This window comes from Schistocerca americana, chromosome 3 (genome assembly GCF_021461395.2).
Source record: "Schistocerca americana isolate TAMUIC-IGC-003095 chromosome 3, iqSchAmer2.1, whole genome shotgun sequence".
NCBI lineage: Eukaryota > Metazoa > Arthropoda > Insecta > Orthoptera > Acrididae > Schistocerca > Schistocerca americana.
The window spans coordinates 757,479,056-757,499,867 of NC_060121.1; the positions used below are offsets into that span (position 1 = coordinate 757,479,056).

The 20,812-nt window shown below is 39.8% G+C and overlaps 1 protein-coding gene across 7 annotated transcripts in view; it reads right to left on the reverse strand.

Moving 5' to 3' along the window:
* The window catches only part of LOC124607482 (transmembrane GTPase Marf), a 176,002-nt gene that overhangs the window by 134,289 nt on the left and 20,901 nt on the right, over positions 1-20,812 (reverse strand). Inside the window, exon 2 of one of the 7 annotated variants that reach the window (XM_047139843.1) lies at positions 6,032-6,076. The exons of 5 other annotated variants lie outside the window; for them this stretch is intronic. The gene's annotated coding sequence lies outside the window, so the exon portion shown is untranslated. Of the gene's footprint in view, positions 1-6,031; positions 6,077-13,317; positions 13,343-20,812 lie in introns of those variants that run through there. One more of the 7 variants, XM_047139848.1, reaches the window with a different exon arrangement.

Below are 20,812 nucleotides of genomic sequence, written 5' to 3' on the forward strand. Positions count from 1 at the left end.
TAAACGCAGCCAAAACCTCTCAGACAAACAGAAGCTAAACGATGTCAAAGTTAGCGTAAGGAGGGCTATGCGTGAAGCGTTCATTGAATTCGAAAGTAAAATTCTATGTACCGACTTGACAGAAAATCCTAGGAAGTTCTGGTCTTACGTTAAATCAGTAAGTGGCTCGAAACAGCATATCCAGACACTACGGGATGATGATGGCATTGAAACAGAGGATGACACGCGTAAAGCTGAAATACTAAACACCTTTTTCCAAAGCTGTTTCACAGAGGAAGACCGCACTGCAGTTCCTTCTCTAAATCCTCGCACAAACGAAAAAATGGCTGACATCGAAATAAGTGTCCAAGGAATAGAAAAGCAACTGGAATCACTCAATAGAGGAAAGTCCACTGGACCTGACGGGATACCAATTCGATTCTACACAGAGTACGCGAAAGAACTTGCCCCCCTTCTAACAGCCGTGTACCGCAAGTCTCTAGAGGAACGGAGGGTTCCAAATGATTGGAAAAGAGCACAGATAGTCCCAGTCTTCAAGAAGGGTCGTCGAGCAGATGCGCAAAACTATAGACCTATATCTCTTACGTCGATCTCGTGTAGAATTTTAGAACATGTTTTTTGCTCGTGTATCATGTCATTTCTGGAAACCCAGAATCTACTATGTAGGAATCAACATGGATTCCGGAAACAGCGATCGTGTGAGACCCAACTCGCCTTATTTGTTCATGAGACCCAGAAAATATTAGATACAGGCTCCCAGGTAGATGCTATTTTTCTTGACTTCCGGAAGGCGTTCGATACAGTTCCGCACTGTCGCCTGATAAGCAAAGTAAGAGCCTACGGAATATCAGACCAGCTGTGTGGCTGGATTGAGGAGTTTTTGGCAAACAGAACACAGCATGTTGTTATCAATGGAGAGACGTCTACAGACGTTAAAGTAACCTCTGGCGTGCCACAGGGGAGTGTTATGGGACCATTGCTTTTCACAATATATATAAATGACTTAGTAGATAGTGTCGGAAGTTCCATGCGGCTTTTCGCGGATGATGCTGTAGTATACAGAGAAGTTGCTGCATTAGAAAATTGTAGCGAAATACAGGAAGATCTGCAGCGGATAGGCACTTGGTGCAGGGAGTGGCAACTGACCCTTAACATAGACAAATGTAATGTATTGCGAATACATAGAAAGAAGGATCTTTTATTGTATGATTATATGATAGCGGAACAAACACTGGTAGTAGTTACTTCTGTAAAATATCTGGGAGTATGCGTACGGAACGATTTGAAGTGGAATGATCATATAAAACTAATTGTTGGTAAGGCGGGTACCAGGTTGAGATTCATTGGGAGAGTGCTTAGAAAATGTAGTCCATCAACAAAGGAGGTGGCTTACAAAGCACTCGTTCGGCCTATACTTGAGTATTGCTCATCAGTGTGGGATCCGTACCAGGTCGGGTTGACGGAGGAGATAGAGAAGATCCAAAGAAGAGCGGCGCGTTTCGTCACTGGGTTATTTGGTAACCGTGATAGCGTTACGGAGATGTTTAATAAACTCAAGTGGCAGACTCTGCAAGAGAGGCGCTCTGCATCGCGGTGTAGCTTGCTCGCCAGGTTTCGAGAGGGTGCGTTTCTGGATGAGGTATCGAATATATTGCTTCCCCCTACTTATACTTCCCGAGGAGATCACGAATGTAAAATTAGAGAGATTAGAGCGCGCACGGAGGCTTTCAGACAGTCGTTCTTCCCGCGAACCATACGCGACTGGAACAGGAAAGGGAGGTAATGACAGTGGCACGTAAAGTGCCCTCCGCCACACACCGTTGGGTGGCTTGCGGAGTATCAATGTAGATGTAGATGTAGATGTAGAGCACAGTTGATATGACTAAATGCCTCTATGCATGCTGCAGTTAGTCTGATCACTTGACCAATACTCTAAGATGGCTCCCATGAGTGATTTGTAAGCAGGCTCCCATGAGTGATTTGTAAGCAATCTCCTTTGTAGACTGGTTGCATTTCCCTAGTATTATATCAATAAGCCAGAGTCTGTTACCTGTTTTATCCATGACTGGGCCTATGTGATCATTCCATTTCATGTCCTTAGTAGGCGTTGTACGAAGATATTTGTATGAGTTTACAGAGTCTAACTGTGACTCAAAGGACACTATTATTTTTTTGTGAAGTGCACAATTTTATGTTTTTGACAATTTAAATCGAGCTAATTTAAATCAATCTGCCAATAATTGCACCACTTTGAAATCTTATCAAGATCTGCCTGACTATATGTGCAGCTTCATTCTGACAGTATTTTGTTGCAGATAACAGCATCATCTATGAAATGTCTGAGGTTATTATTAATATTGCCTACAAAATCATTAATACAACACACAACATGAACAGCAAGAGTCCCAACACGTTTCCCTGGGGTACTCTCGAATTTACTTCTACATCTGACAATGACTCTCCAGCCAAGATAATATGCAACGTCTGCCCTACCAAGAAATCCTCAATCCAGTCACATATTTTGTCTGATACCCCACTTGACCACAATTTTGATAAAAAGCACAGGTGTGGTACTGAGACAAATGCTTTTCAGAAATCACGAAATACTCCATCTACCCGACTTCCTTGATCCATAGCTTTCAGGATGTCATGTGAGAAAAGTGCGAGTTGGGTTTGTGGGACAAAAAACAACCAACGGGTTGTGACCTGCATTTCGTACATAATCTCTGTGCAGCAGACAATGTAAATCACCTGATGTTTACTGCTCCACTTGGATTACAAAGAACAAATTAACAGAAAAACAGATTAATGTGTTCACAGGATAGTTGCTAACTGTAATGAAATCTATTCTTTGTGTAAATACAGGCCATGAGTAATGGTATTTACTCATATGTACTGGCATACTGATGTAATTTAAATAATATGATTCATGTTCTTAATTCTGCAGCATAGACAGTTGAAAATGGACTCAAAGTATGAACCATTTACATTACTATCAAAGTACAAAATATAAAGTTGTAGCTGAAGTGCAAGGATGGTCTTATTTAAACCAATTAAAATTATGCCAATACAGTCCCCACTAATTTTTATGCACATTCAAGTGAAGAGAAATGTTGCGCGAGCCATCTTTTAGCTCAGTGTTTACAACAGGAGATGAAAATGGTAATACCGAAATTCATACAACTGACTCAATACTGTGGCGGGTTAGAACAGAGAAGAAATGTTCCCACAAATAAAATACGAAAGAACGTGGCTCATATTTTACCACACTATGATGTTGCCACACACTCTGAGGATTGTCATCAGCATTTCAAAATAAGTTAAGCCAACTGCTATACTTCAATAAACTGAATTTAAATTGTTGGTCAATTACGCTACCTGTCTAGTAACTTTCCACTCTGTCTTCAACAATTAATTACATTCATTCTCACCGCAGCAGGGTCTGTAATTGAATAAGCAGTAAGAAATAGGAAAATCTAAACTTATTATGTACTTCTCCTTCCACATTGTTACTGGATGGGACTTTTAGAGTACGTATGATCATGAGGTGTCTCATAATTATACCACAAAATAAGAAAAAAATATATATTCAACATACATTTGGTACCCAGACATTACATTTTGTAGCTGCTGTCCTGTGCAGTCACAGATAGGTGAAACTGTTAATAGAAGTCACCAAAAATACGAAAATAAATAGCATAAATAAACAGAAGTTTAAGCAATAAAATGTGGCAGCATTCAAAGTGCACTGAACAGCAACAATCTGTAACACCTCACTGTACTGCAAACACCTTCAAGCATAAATATCACATAACAATGCTCATGCAGTGCTTAAATTTACTTTATAAGTGTTCTGTGAACAGCCATTTGAAGTACCTAGATTTTTCTAAACTTCTATAATCACTTTCTTCCCAAACTCAACACCAAGAAGTTCTAACAAACAAAAACTTTATCGTACCATTGTTATAAAAATTGCTGGTGGTAATTATTTTTCTACATTCACTATAGCCCATTACATTTCTCTTTGAATTCACTTATTACTTTTGTATCAAATGACAATGTCTTTTTACATGGTTGGATACATTTTATTCATCATGTCATTTTCTGTACGTTACCAGTAATGTTTCCGTAGACAATGGTATCAAAACCAATCTAATCTAGTCTACCACCACTTATTTTTCCCAGCAGTCACTTTAACACAAGGCTTGAGGATTTTTTTCTGATTAATTTTGATATATTACTGAAATTTCATGAGACTTGTTCCCTCATTTTTTAATTTATTCTTTCTACATGCTAATATATTCATAAAATAATACTTATTACACTTCTTTGTCAGTAATAATTTCTAAACTTCATACTCAATACACAATTTGTTCTTTCTTTTACTGCTGTCTCATAAGTATTTCTCCTCTCATACTCGGTGTCTCCAAATACATAAAATACCAATTTTTGTAATGAAAGAACTGATCGTTGAAAGACCTGTTTTTCTTCCCTCACTTCTTCATAAAGAAAAATTAAATAAAATGCTACAAAATTACATTTACAGCTTTCCTAACCACTAAAACTTAGCATACTACCAGAAAAAACTGGTTTTGTTTAACAAATAGGTCTACCATAATTATTAGCAAACAATTATAACCACTTTTCACTCTTGAATAAAAATCTCTCGGTATACATGCCGCGTCAATTCAGGGTAAAACTCCAAGCTTTCGACCACTACCTCCATGGTCGTCGTCAGGGCTAAAACTGACTGTCGTAAACTAGCGAGGATCCCACTTTTATATGCAAAGGACGGCTTCTGATTGGCTGGAATACATCATAGCAACAGCGATATGGCACATAGTGAAGTGGTGCCATCTAATTCCATAAATGTGGTTTCTATCCCACGTTGCTTGCAGCGCCATCCCTTGAATCAGGAGGTAAAGTGCGGGAAGTTTTCCTCTGCGATTTTTCTTTATCCAATGCACTCTCCCAGGTGCTGCTAAGTGCATAGCAGCTGTCTCTGTCAAACTTACTATTGCTAAGTCTAATTTCGACTGCTTCAAGGATCACAGAGTCCCAGTAATTCGATGGGTGGGCTATTGCTATGACGTATTCCAGCCAATCAGAAGCCGTCCTTTGGATATAAAAGTGGGAGCCTCGCTAGTTTACGACAGTCAGTTTTAGCCCTGACAATGACCATGGAGGTAGTGGTTGAAAGCTTGCAGTTTTATCCTGAATTGACGCAGCATGTATACCGAGAGATTTTTATTCCAGAAATATGTCGCGTAAGACTTTGTAGCCACACTTTTCACTCTTGTTTCGAACACTGCCACCTGTGAGTGCATACATACATACGATTTTCTTTGCACCTATCTTTTGCCTACAATGGATATCTACTCTTAGTCTTCACGTACACATTGAAACACGTTTGTACATACTTTACCGATTTCTCAACAGCAATTTTCATTCTTGTGTTGTTAGCATCCCTTTTCTTTTAAACTATCTTACTTTTTATTAGTGCTCAATAACATAATCCCAAACTCGATTTTAGACATGCAGATTATTATTACATTAATTTCAGTTTTTTGACATGCCACTGTGTACAAGAGATAATAGGGGCAGTTTAGTGCCATTAAATAACAATTAAATGGCTCTGAGCACTATGGGAAATAACAATTAAATAATAATAATAAAATTATGTAGAAGCATAAGTGCTGTTAAGCAAATGTGTCACTATCATGTAAGCCACTATTGCTTAATGAGTACTAAAGGAAAAGGAAAGATGGGCAGGCTACAAGTTTTAGTTGAAAGTATCAAAAACACAACAGGACGCACACTTGCAGGTAAAGTATCAAGCTTATCACTTGGATATAAATTTCATACTGCATGCATGCTCTCTTAAATCAGTGACACTTTGTTCCCAGGCACAGCTACTATGTTGCAAAAAAAGAAAAAAAATAATGGTGAGTGCTAAGAACCTGATATTCCTAACTAATAACCAAAAAAACACATAAGAACGTAAGCCAAAGTCATTATAATGATTCAGAACCTGCTCATTTCGTGGCATCTTCACAACACATATGCATGAAGTGCTCTGAAAGATAAAAATTAAAAACTTTTTTTAAAATGTCTCAGTAGTGTTAGTAATGTTTTATAGAGACATTTGTCTTCTTAAAATATTAAAATTTTCCTGGAAAAAATAATAGGCTGAACTGTTACCTGTACTAAAAATATCAATTACACATACAAGCTTACAACACATAACATTTGCAAGCACAGAATGATTTATGAATGAAGATCTTTGTATCAATTACAACTCACATAACCAGTGAACCACTTATCCATTTTTTTCCAAATCTAGTTTAATGTTTTATGAGTTTATGACTATCTATAGGAGTTTGCTAAACAGATAGGTCTATAAATCCAAGCTCTTGTTGTATTTTCTTTATGCAAGGAATAACACAAGGTAATTACAACACTAAAATTTTTGATCCAGCATTTCAATTCTTGAACTACAACAAAAGATCCCGTTTTCCTTTTTATTTTTAATTTTTACTCTACCTTGAAATATCCCCCCCCCCCCCCCTGGTTTTTCCAGTTGCCCAGTTTCTGTGCAAAATAGCATAGGCATCAAAAGTTTCACATTTAGAAAGTTACATAACAGTTTTGAACTGTGCTATAATTTTAACAGTCAATACACGGATCTCTAGGACAGACTGCCCCAGGAATACGCCACAAAGAGCAGTTACCTATGTGGAGGGCTGTCCAATTACACAAGCATATCTTACTGTACATAATCTGCACTCCAAGTCTAGTTGAGTCTCATGGTTATACATCTTGCACTTTCATGTGGAAAGAGAAGAATGGATAAGTTCCAAAGGAAGTCTTCTTTTGTTCTGACATTTCGAGAAGGGTATTTTGTGTTCTCGTCCCAATAAACTAATGACTCTGCCACAGTAGGCAGCTTGCACACATCAACAACACCAATTCCTGCAACCACATCTGGGAGTGTCAGTAAAATACCTGACAAAGTAATAGCTGTCACCATGGCCTTGCTACACAGGTATGGAGGCATGGCTGAAAGCAATGGGGAATTATACCGAAGTGCCAAAGACACTGGTATAGGCATGCATATTCAAATACAGAGATATGTAAACAGGCAGAATACGGCACAGCAGTTGGCAATGCCTATATAAGACAAGTGTCTCGCACAGTTGTTAGATCAGTTACTGCTGCTACAATGACAGGTTATCAAGATTTAAGTGAGTTTGAACGTGGTGTTATAGCTGGCACACGAGCGATGGGACACAGGTAGCGATGAAGTGGGCATTTTCCCATACAACCATTTCACGAGTGTACAGTGAATATCAGGAATCCGAAAAAACATCAAATCTCCGACTTCACCGCGACTGGAAAAATATCCAGCAACAACGGGAATGACAACAACTGAAGAGAACCATTCAACTCGACAGAAATGCAGCCCTTTCACAAATTGCTGTAGATTTCAGTGCTGGGCCATCAACAAGTGTCAGTGTGCAAGCCATTCAAAAAACATCATCAATATGGGCTTTTGGAGCCGAAGGCCCACTCGTGTTCATTTGATGACTGCACGACACAAAGCTTTACGCCTCGCCTAGGCCCGTAAACACTGACATTGGACTGTTGATGACTGGAAACAAGTTGCCTGATTGGATAAGTCTCATTTCAAGTTGTATTGAGCAGATGGACATGTATGGGTATGGACACAATCTCATGAATCCATGGACCCTGTATGTCAATAGGGGATTGTTCAAGCTGGTAGAGGCTCTGAAATGGTGTGGGGTGTGTGCAGCTGGAGTGATATGGGACCCCTGATATGTATACATACGACTGACAGGAGACACACATGTAAACATCCTGTCTGATCACCTGCATCCATTCATGTCAGTTGTGCATTCTGACAGACTTGGGTAACTCCAGCAGGACTATGCGACACCTCACACATCCAGAATTGCTACAAAGTGGCTCCAGGAACACTCTTTTGAGTTTAAACACTCCCCAGACATGACATTACTGAGCATATCTGGGACACCTTGCAAAGTGCTGCTCAGAAGAGATCTCCACCCCCTCGTACTCTTACGGATTTACGGACAGCCCTGCAGGATTCAGGGTGTCAATTCCCTCCAGCACTACTACAGACATTGGTCATATCCATGCTACGTCGTGTTGCGGCACTTCTGCGTGCTCACGGGGGCGCTAAATGATATTAGGCAGGGACACCAGTTTCTTTGGCTCTTCAGTGTAGATTATGACGACGACAATGTTGTTGTTGTTGTTGGTGGTGGTGGTGGTGGCGGTGGAGCACTCAGTAGAATCGTCATAAATACCCTTGAAAAGTACCAGCATGCCACTCTCGTGGTGGTGGTGGTGGTGGTGGTGGTGGTGGTGCAAGGGGGGAGGGGGGGTTGTGGAAGAGGGGGGGGGGGGGGGGAGAGACACACCACAAAGACTGTCTCCAGTGGCAGAGTTACTTAAAACACATTAAAGTCCATGTATCAATGATAAAAAAGCTGCTGACATGATACACTAAACTATGACAGTGAAAATCGTGTATAAAAAGGCTTAACTTCTTGGGCTATCCATTCAGAGCACACTAATCTCATGACCCTGGCACTTTAGAGATGAGACTTGACAGTTCACAAAATTTCAAAATTCATGTTACACTGGTGTCGGCATCAGTGAGGGTGGTGAGCAGATCTCCAGCCAAACTGAGGGTTTCCCTTATGTCAGTTTAGTGAGCAGCTCTCCAGCCAAACTGAGGGTTTCCCTTATGTCAGTTTACAAACACATACAGCCAAAACATGCTGAACAGGACACGCTACCCACCACAAACTTCAAAGACTGTTGGAGCCTCCCACAGAGGAAGGAACCGTGTGTTAACGGGCAGTTTCAAATGTGCAATATGGTGAGCTACCCTTCTTTCCATCGACTTGATTGACATGAAATCCACCATGCCTGCACAGTCAATTTGAGCTGCTTTCCCACACAATTCTTCAGTCAGACAATGAGATAGTGACATGCAAGGGGACAGCACTTCCAACATACAATACCATCTCTACAAGCTTCTTTGTTTGCTTTGTCAGATGTGTCATTTCCCTGTATTCCAACATGTCCAGGTGACCAGCAAAAGACCATTTCTTTACCTCAGTGTTGCATCTGCTGCAAGCTATCATGGATGATCTGAATCAACTGGTCTACAGGATAGAGTTGATGGACTGCTTGTAGTCTATTGAGTAAGTCAGGATGGACAAGAAACTTTTTACTGTAAAGCTGCTGAATCTACTTGAGTGCCATCTTAATATCATGTAATTCCGCATCATAATCTGCAAGTTGTTCTGAAAGGTGTAGCCTAGTTGGAAAGCTTTATCAGAGAAAACAGCTGAACAAGTAAGTGCATTCGCTTGGTGGGATCCATCCATGTACAGATAAAACTGTGGTACATACGTTAAGTTGGTGGGCTCCTGTCCATAAAACCAAATCTGACAAACAAGAAAGGAGATTGCCTTTGGGTCCATGGCACAGATGACAGACCATAGCATAATGAATCTGATTTCGCCATGAAGAAGAGTCTCTGGCTATGACCAGATCTGTTTATAATTCCTAAATGGAGAATTGATGATTGTAGATCTCCTTATCAAATAAGAAGAAGTAGAGCCTCCTTATCTCCAGATTTCTATCATGTGCCTAGAACTCAGAAGTTTGTCCAGATGACAAAGAAATGGTAAAAAAGTGTTCAGCTTAAGCCTGAGCCACATCTCTATGTGTGTCCACCAAACTCCCATTTCTCATGGAAAGGCCCTTGCCTAAAATCATCCTTACTGATTCCCAAAATTGTGTGGCGAAGGTGGACCAATTAATGAAGTCGCCAATAACTTCCAGGAGTTCCTCTACCATTGTTTTATTATTTGCCTTGCTTGTGTCCTTGTTGTTCTGAATGCGTGAAGATTTCTAGCTGCTGGATGGTATTTGAATTTCCACAAAGGTGTGTGCCTGGATCTGTTTGTTGAGTGACATTTTCTTTCCGCTCAAGAACATGCTGATGTCTAAGATGGTTGCTCGCCTGGGGAATGGAATTGAAGGCAACTCAGTGGATTACACTGGTAATATAATTCAGCATTTCCTGGGCACAATTCTGTTGTTTGAAGATGGCCTGCTAACTGTATAGTATCCACTTTGTCCTTTGGAGCATCCATCTTTGTGGTCTCCTGTGAATTACCACCCTAGTCACCAGGTGGGTCCACACCAGAAAGTGGCAACTGGAATGCAAATCTGGCCATTTCCCACTGAACAGAGTCTGCAAGAATTGGAGAGCAAAAACCTTTAGAATCACAAAAGACGATCCTGCAGATGTAGAAAAGTGTGTCATCTGACCAAAATTAAAAAGGCAGATACTCTCTGAATATATGACATGCTCAATAATTCAACCCCTGGGGCATGTGGTAGCCAGGCCCCACATTAGAACCAAATTCCCCCCTGAGAAATAATGGGCAGGGGAGTGCCAGGAAAAGCTCTGTCAGTAACTCTGCACCCAGCAAATTGTGGGGTTGAAGGTATTAAGTACGCATTGTTATCTTACCAGGCATGAGAATGTCCATTGCAAATGGGGAACTATAGTAATTGTATTACCGACCGACCTGCAACTATACCACATGGTAAGATGGTGGTGTCATCTGCATCTATAAAATATTTTAAAGGTGAACTACTTCAACATTTAGATCTCACAGTTTGGGGGGGGGGGGGGGGGGGCAGAAAGGTTACTCAGCAGGATAACATTCTACGGACTGGAGCAAGAAATGATAATTTAATTGTCATGATGAGACAGAAATGAAGTAGTAGCAAAAAGAAGTGAAGGAAAAATTGCAAAATAGCACACAGTGGGGGAAAGGAATGTAGCCTGGTAGGATTTTGTACTAAGCACCATTTAATCACTGAAAGATACCTGTAGGCAATTAAAGGTTTTTGATAGGTTATTTAATGGTGTAAATTCTGACCATAATTTATAAGTATGAAATGCAAAATAATGCTGAAGAAATTTCAAAAAAGGAAGGAAGTTAAGGAGATGGAACCCGACTGGCAATCACTAGATGGTTTAAAGAGAGCATTAGGCAATGCCCAAAAGAAATACGGGAAAGAACTACAAATAGAAAATGAACGGGTAGCTCTGAAGGATGATGTAGTGAAGGCAGCAGGGGAATGATACAAAAAGACAACCATAGCAGAAATATTTTGATAACACAAAAAGATACGAAATCCCATTGATGAAAGGATAAATTATAAAAATGGAGTAAATGAGTGAGGCAAAAGATTACTGAGACCTCTAAGAAGTGAAGAATGGAAAAAACTGTAAAAGCTAGAAGACAAATGCAAATCTTTCGCTTTGCAATAGAAGATAATATTCTGTAATTATTATTCATGGAGAACTGACCACATTCACATATCTTACATCTTAACCAACAACTGCTACAGTAAAACATTCCGAGAATTGCACTTTCAATTAGACATTTCCACATAAATACCCTTTAAGGTCACGAAACCTTACACATGAAGGCTTCTTGTTAAGAGGCTTCCACAAGCCACAGGAGTCCGGAGCTTGGATACTGTCACTGACCTTGAAATTTCATCATCATATATCAAGTACAACAATGAAACTCAATGCGTCCAAATTGTCTTGCCTTGTCTGATGGCTATTCTCTCATAGGAAACACATAAAAAACTTTTCAAAATCATATCTACATAGTAAAATTTATTGTGTAATTATATACCACTGACTTAACTGAAATGTTTTTTGATGGCAAAAAATTTAACTATTTTGGTTACAGCTGTTTTCATTTTTCAGACTCTAATCTTTCTGTGTTTGCCTTGTCTGGGAACACTCAATTATTTATTGCACAAGAACCTAAAATTGTACAGATATCATACATAGGCCTTATGTCATTTTGAAGAGACACCCTGAAAGTCCCCCCCCCCTCCCCCTCCTCCATGTATCCATGTATACCGCCACAACGTATTTTCATAATTTGCCGATAGTCAGTGCTAGTTGCAAACATGGCGAGTTCAGGTGCAGAGCGAGCTTCCTGTGTGTTGGAGTTCGACAAAAACACCAGATCTCACTCTGTGTGAGTTTTTTCTGTGGGGACACATTAAAGGTCTGGTGTGTGTACCACATCTACCATGTTACGTAGCAGAGTTCTGGGAGAGAATACAGGAAGGGACTGCCACAGTCGACGATGCCATAATGGGAAAGGTATGGCAAGAATTCGATTACCATATTGACGTCTGCTGTGTCACTCCTGATTCACATATCAAATGTTTGTGAAAAAAACTTTCAGAGTTTCTCTTCAAAATGCAATGACATCTGTCCAGTGTTTAGTTCTTGTGCAATAAATAATTGAAAGTGTTCCCAGACTTTATGTACACCCTGTATATTCAAAGTGAAAACATTTCATGTCCTTTTGTAAGAGCACTGAACCGATCCTGGATTGTAACAACGTACACCCAAAGCATGGGTGTACACAAAAGAGGGTACAAAAACTGACTGGGGGTGGGAAGAAAGAAGAAGAAGAAGAAGAAGAAGATACAGAAAGAAAGAAAGAACATTAAAGAATTAACTACGACAGGTGTTAATATCATTTTCTTGGCTACATGAAGAACCCTTTCCCTCAACCCACAACTGTAAATGCACCCTGTTGTCACAGTGTCATTCTGTTGAAGTAAAAACATAAAGACCACTACTACTGACCAGACATTTATCATTAACATAGTTTATATGTTAACAGTACACTTGGTTCACACAGCTGCCACCTACACAGCTCAATCATGTTCAATGATGGAGTATTTGCTGCTACTTTGCTTTGGTAATGTGATGTCTCTAATGTCAGCAAGTGCGTTCTGACGCAAATATGCATTCGTTTCTGCCAACTGAGGGCTGGAGCAAGAAGTGGCAGTGGAGGATGTAACAAAAAAAAAGGTGGAAGGGATACGTCATTTACTGCCAATCCAGCCATTCTTTAGCTGCTACCAAGTTTCATTTGTGCTGTATAAATTAAACAGAACTCAAGAATAAGCCTTCTGCGACATTAACATAATGCAGGAGTTGTTGACCAACATGTCTATAGACAGCTTTGCTCTGTTCATCTAAGTTAAATCCTCATGCAAACAAAAGTGTGCTCTACCACTGGGTTGCACTGCACAAGCACCTGGTATTAGGTATTTTGTTGTCATTCTACTGCGAATAAAAGTATGACACATTGTACAACATTGAAAGTCTTAAGTTCCTTTCCTTATCACAGTGCTAACCTTTAAACCCATGTATGAGTAGTTCTTGCACGAAATCTCACTGGATAGTCCGTTCCCAGTGCCTGCTGGTTGTACCTATAAGGACCAATGTATATTAGCTGCCATAAACAATAAGATTTTCTTTGTTCCACTTTCAAAATTTTTAGGAAGTTTATACAATTTAGAATTTATTTACTAAAATGATAGGTTTAATTTAATGCAAAATTTTTCATTAGTATATGGTAGTTAATACAAGTAATACTTTTCAATAATTTCTCCTTCTCACTAACCTATTTACAAAATTTACTAATCATTGTAGAAAAAATTGCAGAAAGGTAATTTTGCAGGGAGACGTGGGTGTGTGCGTGTGTAATCTACCTTACTTTTAGATCACCTCAGTAAGGGTTTGAACCCATCAACCTCCAAGCACATTACTGAGTTAAGGATATACAGGGTGAGGCAGCTAAGTCATAACACTCTTTGTATCTCCCCAACCGTAATAGATACAAAGATGCCATTTGGACAGTGAATTGGAGGGACAGGGACTACTTGAATATATCACATTTCATGTTTGTGCTATTTTTTATTACAGAGATATGAGGCCATCTTTGGTTTTTAAAATGGAACCATATGGGCTTAAAAATACCGCTTCAAATATGTGTATATCATAATATTTAGGCAAATAGTTTTTGAGACACATATATGTTCCCGTATCGTATTCGTTCTTCGAAGCGACATTGTCCAGTGCGACCTTTACTGCTGACCACTGAGGAACTTAACAGGGAAGGCGTTGTTTTCCTGCTTTCGATAACGCCGCGAGGTGACGTACGAGGTAGATGGAGAGAAGGATATAAATGTGCTACAGAGGTAATGAGACATCGCATTTCTGTCACAGTTTCTTGAAGCAGACATGTACACCAACGAAAAAAAGCTAGATATGCTTCTAGAGTATGGTGAATGCAGAAGAAATGCTATTAGAGCAATAAAGCAATATGGAGAGCTGTATCCTGATTGTGAGCATCCTATGCGCCAGCTTCTTGCTCATATTTGGAAGAAACTACTTGAATCGGGATCACGGAAAGCCATACAGAGGACAAGGCAGAAAACTGAAACTGGCGAGGTACATGAAGAGGGCGTTCTAGCACTGGCGCATAACAACCCTACTGTTTTGTCGCAACATATCACCTCAGAATGTGGTACAAGTCAGAGAAGTGTTCTAACCATATTGCACAGGCATAGATTTCACCCATTTCACCTCTCATTATATCAAGCAATCTCCGGTGTGGATTTCTATCAGTGCCAGCAATTTTGCCAAACTGGCCTGCAGCGCCTGCAAAATGATCCAACGTTTTTTTCAACAGGTGCTTTTTACTGATGAAGCGACCACCAACCACAGTAATGTGAATTTGCATAATATGCGTTACTGGTCAGTACAGAACCCTCATTGGCTTTGACAGGTACAGTATCAGCAACTGTGGAGTGTTAACGTGTGGTGCAGCATTGTCGGAAATGTCATTGTGGGGCCATATGTCATTTGGGGTATACTAAATGGGGATAACTATGCACAGTTCCTGCGAAACGTTCTGCCCATTTTGCTGGAAGGGGTACCACTAACTACACGTCAGTGCATGTGGTTCCAACATGACGGCTATCCTGCTCACTCTTCCCATGTGGCTACAGAGCTGTTAAATTAAAAGTTCCTGGATTTTTGGATAGGACAACATGCTGAAGTGAAGTGGCCAGCCCGGTCTCCTGATTTGACCCCTCTTGATTTTTTCCATGGGAAGCAATCAAACAAAGTGTATGCTCAAATACCAACTAAGCCAGATGATATGAAGCAACGTATCATCGAAGCATGTGCTGATATCTCACGTAACACCCTCACAGCCATTCACAAATCATTCGAACGGCGACTACAAATATGCGCTGCAGCAGAGGGGAAGCATTTTGAGCACATGCTTCAGTAAAGTTTTGTATCATGTACAGTATGTATTTTGCATCTTTGTGTGTGTGTGTGTGTGTGTGTGTGTGTGTGTGTGTGTGTGTGTGTGTGTGTGTGTGCGCGCGCGCGCGCGCGCACTTCGTATTGTGATCAATACGAAATATTTTGAACTAAAAAACAATTATGACCAATACGGGACTCCTCATTTACATTTGTATTTCTGTTACTTAAAATGTATTAACATTTTGTAGTATTTTAAACTGTATTTTGGTATCACAGTTGCAAATAACTGAATAATATTTGCACAAAATATCGCAGTATGTATTAATATGGTTGAGTAAATGGGCGTGTGTGTAAGGACGGACTCGCGACGTTTATCATGGACTCTACGCAACAGGAAAGGTCACATTGGACAAACACGATACGAGAACATATGTGTGTCTCAAAAACTGTTCACCTAAATATTATGATATACACATATTTGAAACAGTCTTTTTAAGCCCATCATGTTACGCTGAAATTTAACATAGCGTTCCATTTAAAAAACCAAAGATGGCCTCATATCTCTGTAATAAAAAATAGCACAAACATGAAATGTGATGTATTCAAGTAGCCCCTGTCCCTGCAATTCACTGTCCAAACAGCATGTTCATTTCTATTACAGTTGGGGAGACACAAGGGGTGTTATGACTTAGCACCCTGTATATGAAGCCAGTATGGAATTAAGAAGTGCCAAGAACAGATCACCACTAATTTTAAAAGGCTCTAAAATAACTGTGGATGAACACAATTGTAAGAACAAACAACTAAAATTCTCTGGAAGAGGCATGTTGCTGGCTAACTGATACATAAAAACAAATGGGCGAGTCACTCTTCCACACATTTAAATTTCCTTCCAAAATCCTTTTTTTTTTTAAACCTGCCACTTTATCTCCTTTTCACATGAGAGATGGCTAGTTCTCATTCAGATTTAGAGTTACCATTTTACAAAAACAAATGCAATCTGTAAAAGTTTACAAAGAACCAAACCATATAGCAGCTGACTCGCTCATAGGCAAAACAAGAAGACTGTCACAAAATAAGCTTTTGGCCAACAAGGCCTTTGTCAAAAGCAGAAGACAGATGAAATCATGCAAACGCAACTCACACACACGACTGCAATCTCTGGCAGCTGAAGCCACTACTGTTACATTCCATCCTGGATTTTCCATTGTTTGAAAGTGTACAACAACGTACACCAGAAGTAGCATAAACTTGAGTGTTTCCTCTGTGGGGTAAAAGTCCAAGCACCAGAGGTGTATATCACACAAGGAAATAGATGATAACGACTTTATCCAAAGTGACCCAACGAAATCACACTACACAAGGGTTGGTGGTCTTGCTGACCACAATTATCTGGCACTGCCAACCTCTCTTCAAATTCTGCTGCCTGAGAAAGTAGTTCTGAAAGTTCTGCACGACATGTAAGCTGCCGGGGGTATTTTTTGAATTGCTTGGATTATGGAGAGGGAACCATAAGAAACAATGCAATCCTGAAACTTGGAAGATTATAACTTTGTGCTGGACCGGGATTTTAAACCAGAACATTGCCTTTTGTTGGCTGCTCTTACCAGCTGAGTTATCCAGGCATGACGCACGACACATAACCCAACCTTACAGCTTCATTCTACTGGTATGAGTACGTCTCTCCTACCATCAAAATTTCAAAGACATTCTCCTGCACACCTTGCTTGACCAGAACTCCTGGAAGAGAGGATATTGCAGAGAAATGACTTAGTCACAGCCTAGGGGTTGTTTCCAAAATTAATGTTTCACTCCGTTGAAGCAGTGAGAGAGGGTAACAAGTCATGCCTTAATAGCTCACAATTAAGTGTACCGCCTAAAAAAAGCAATCTGCTCACACTTTTAATCTGTCAGATAGTTTCAAACCAGCACACACTCCAATGCAGGGTGAAAAATTAATTCAAGAAAGAAGTCACCCAGTCAAATCTTCAGCACATTCCAGTTCTGAAAAACCTCTCTGCCAAATACAAACAACTCAAATAGGACATAAATTTTGTAGACTCATGCGAGCTAAACAAGAAGTTTAGGAAGATCATTTGGCTAACACCATCAGTATATACAGTATTAAAATAATCACTCTTTTCTGAAATGTATAAAGTAACACGGGGTGCCTCAGGAGGAATAGTTAATATTCAGGGATTTGACAACAGTGATCTTCAGAATTAGATTTTCACTCTGCAGCGGAGCGTGCACTGATATGAAACTTCCTGGCAGATTAAAACTGTGTGCCGGACCGAGACCCGAACTCGGGACCTTTGCCTTTCGCGGGCAAGTGCTCTATCAACTGAGCTACCCAAGCATTACTCACGACCCATCCTCACAGCTTTACTTCTGCCAGTACCTCGTCTCCTACCTTCCAAACTTTACAGAAGCTCTCCTGCGAACCCTGCAGCACTAGCACTCCTGAAAGAAAGGATATTGCGGAGACATGGCTTAGCCACAGCCTGGGGGATGTTTCCAGAATGAGATTTTCACTCTCCAGCGGAGTGTGCGCTGATATGAAACTTCCTGGCAGATTAAAACTGTGTGCCAGACCGAGACTCGAACTTGGGACCTTTGCCTTTCGTGGGCAAGTGCTCTACCAACTGAGCTACCCAAGCACGACTCACGACCCGTCCTCACAGCTTTACTTTTGCCAGTACCTTGTCTCCTACCTTCCAAACTTCATATCAGCGCACACACTGCTGCAGAGTGAAAATCTCATTCTGGAAACATCCCCCAGGCTGTGGCTAAGCCATGTCTCCACAACATCCTTTCTTTCAGGAGTGCTAGTTCTGAAGGGTTCGCAGGAGAGATTCTGTAAAGTTTGGAAGGTAGGAGACGAGGTTCTGGCAAAAGTAAAGCTGTGAGTACAGGTTGTGAGTCGTGCTTGGGTAGCTCAGTTGGTAGAGCACTTGCCCGCGAAAGGCAAAGGTCCCGAGTTCGAGTCTCGGTCCGGCACACAGCTTTAATCTGCCAGGAATTTTCGTAACAATGGTCTTTCAAAACAAATATGTCTAATAAACATGGGCTCTTATTTCTTAGAAGCTATGAGCACTTGCTCAGTAGAAGAGGTGCGTTTCACAGTACCACAGCAAAGGTGAACAAATGCTTACAGCTCATTAAGATACATTTTTTAGAGCTAACGTTTACTAGACTTTTCAGCTTCAAATGATCAATCCTGTCATACCCCTCAATACTGATTATTCCTCCTGGGACACCCTGCATAAAGAGTAGATTTGAACAGCATCATCCACTTCATTTCAACACAGTTCCCTGTGTGATTTCCAAAGAATTTCAAAATCGGGAAACAAGCATAACAAAAATCAATATTTGGAAGAGATAAATGGTATGGTATGCAGGAGTCTGAGGAATGTTGCACATATAGTATGCTTATTGCCTCATGAAGATTTTCCACCAGGTAAGTCATGACATAGCACCCTCATATTCGTCAGGTGAGAATAGCACAGACCATGAGGGTACTTTCATGAAAAAGGAAACCAAAATGCAAAATTTTGAAATTGTAATAGATTTTGTCTTATTTTAAACCTATTCAAAAGACAGAATGTACGATTATAATTTCTAAACTGCACAACACTTCACACCAAAAAGATGTACATATTAAGTTTGAACAAAGATGATCTACTCAACATGTACAAAATTCATGATATTATATTGCGATACAAAATTTATTACTTTACTTTTCATTGTTCCCAAAAAAATAATTAAGGCATCAAACAATTTTAAAATATTTTCAAACACTTTTTACATTTAAGATACAAAAGAATAAATTAGGCCAAGAAACTCATATACTGTGATATCCATAACAAATTAGATGAAAATTTTATATTTAATGGAATTATTTTACTCTTTGAATTAGCTATGATAGATAAAATTCCCTTGAGAAAATATTTTACAGCATATCACAGTTGCCAGAAATGCAGTAACACTTGATTTTTCTCTCATGTTTGAGATGATTGAAATAGCAGTAGCTAACAAGTAATCATGTCAACGGTCATAGTGAAATTGCAAAGGATGTGGTGATAAGTTTCTATGAATAAGATGATGTAACACATCAGACCCCTACAAAAGAAGTGTAAAAATTATTTAAAATGTAACATTTTTTTGTTTTACATTCAGACAGTACTGCTTGAAATTCAATGTATGGTCAAGAGTGACCCAGGACATTTGGGCTGGAAACTCTGTTCCAGTTGCGCTCCTCTCCAAGCTACTCGAAGTTTCGTAAGGGCCTGTCTGTTCCTCGGATGGAGTGTGCACACTTTTGTTTTGTTGGGATTTCATTTTAACTGGTTGTTATGGTGGTATTCATCTAACATCTTTGAGGCAGCATGGTACCATCAATCTTCTACTGTCCAGCACAAATGAGAGTATTAAAAGTTTTACAAGTAAAAGCAGACAGTTGTAAAGTCTGTGATACGTCCGCAAGTTTCTGACCAAGCTCTCTTCAGCCATCATCAAGTGATGTGAGCGACAGTGGGCTGCCGGAACACCCTTATATACAATAGCTGCCGACTGTGATGTCACTGGTGCTCACTGCATTGCCATATAAGGGGCCTATGTTGACTGTGTTCAACGTGCCCGCTTTAGTTTCATGTTGGCCAGATCCCACATGATGTTGAGCTGCAGGTTGCTGTCTCTAATAGGGGTGTTATTTTTGATGGTTTCTTCAGTTAAAGAGTCTCAAAAGTCATTAGCGCAAGCCACGACAGAAGTTTCATCACATCTGATGCAGTAATCATTTTTAAAGCATGCTCAGCTCAAGCGGGTTTCTCAGGGGGTGGGGGTTACGCCTGAATTGTGGAAATTTAAAGTAAAGTAGTATGAAGAATTCGTCAACTTGTTGCCTCCTTGCTCTTATGAACACATCAGTGGTATTAATGAAATAATGATGAGACAGCTAGAGTAGTTAAAGTGGCACTAGAAGATTCTATAGATGTTGATTCCAGTTGTTGGAGAATAAATTATGAAAGTCTGTTCTCCGCCATTTTATATATATATATATATATATATATATATATATATATATATATATATATATATATATATATATATAAAAACGAGTAAGTTTTTTTCTTTGGAATGACAGAAGCAGAAAATGTTTCAGATGACAACTGTGTTCTCTGGTTCTCCAGAGGGATCTCAGTGAGAACTTCACTACAACTCATCAGGATGAGGTTCAGAGCATACACTGGAGTAATGAACAAATCACTATAGCCTAACACAAACTCTGACCCCACTGCAAAAATCATATTAACAAACTACTGACATCCATAAATAAACTCTCTCTTTTCCAGTGTACACTACATTAATAATTACAACAACTGTGAATACAGACAGTGTTGGAAAAGATCAAAACTGAAATTAGTTGCATAGTTAGTTGCTGATAATTATGTTGGATTGTGATCGGTAGGTATTGTGGCATGTGCTTTGCCTGCACTGGTAAGGTTAAGTTTTCAATATTAATTATATGGGCAAGTTATGATTTTGTGGTACTACACACTTCATTTTAGC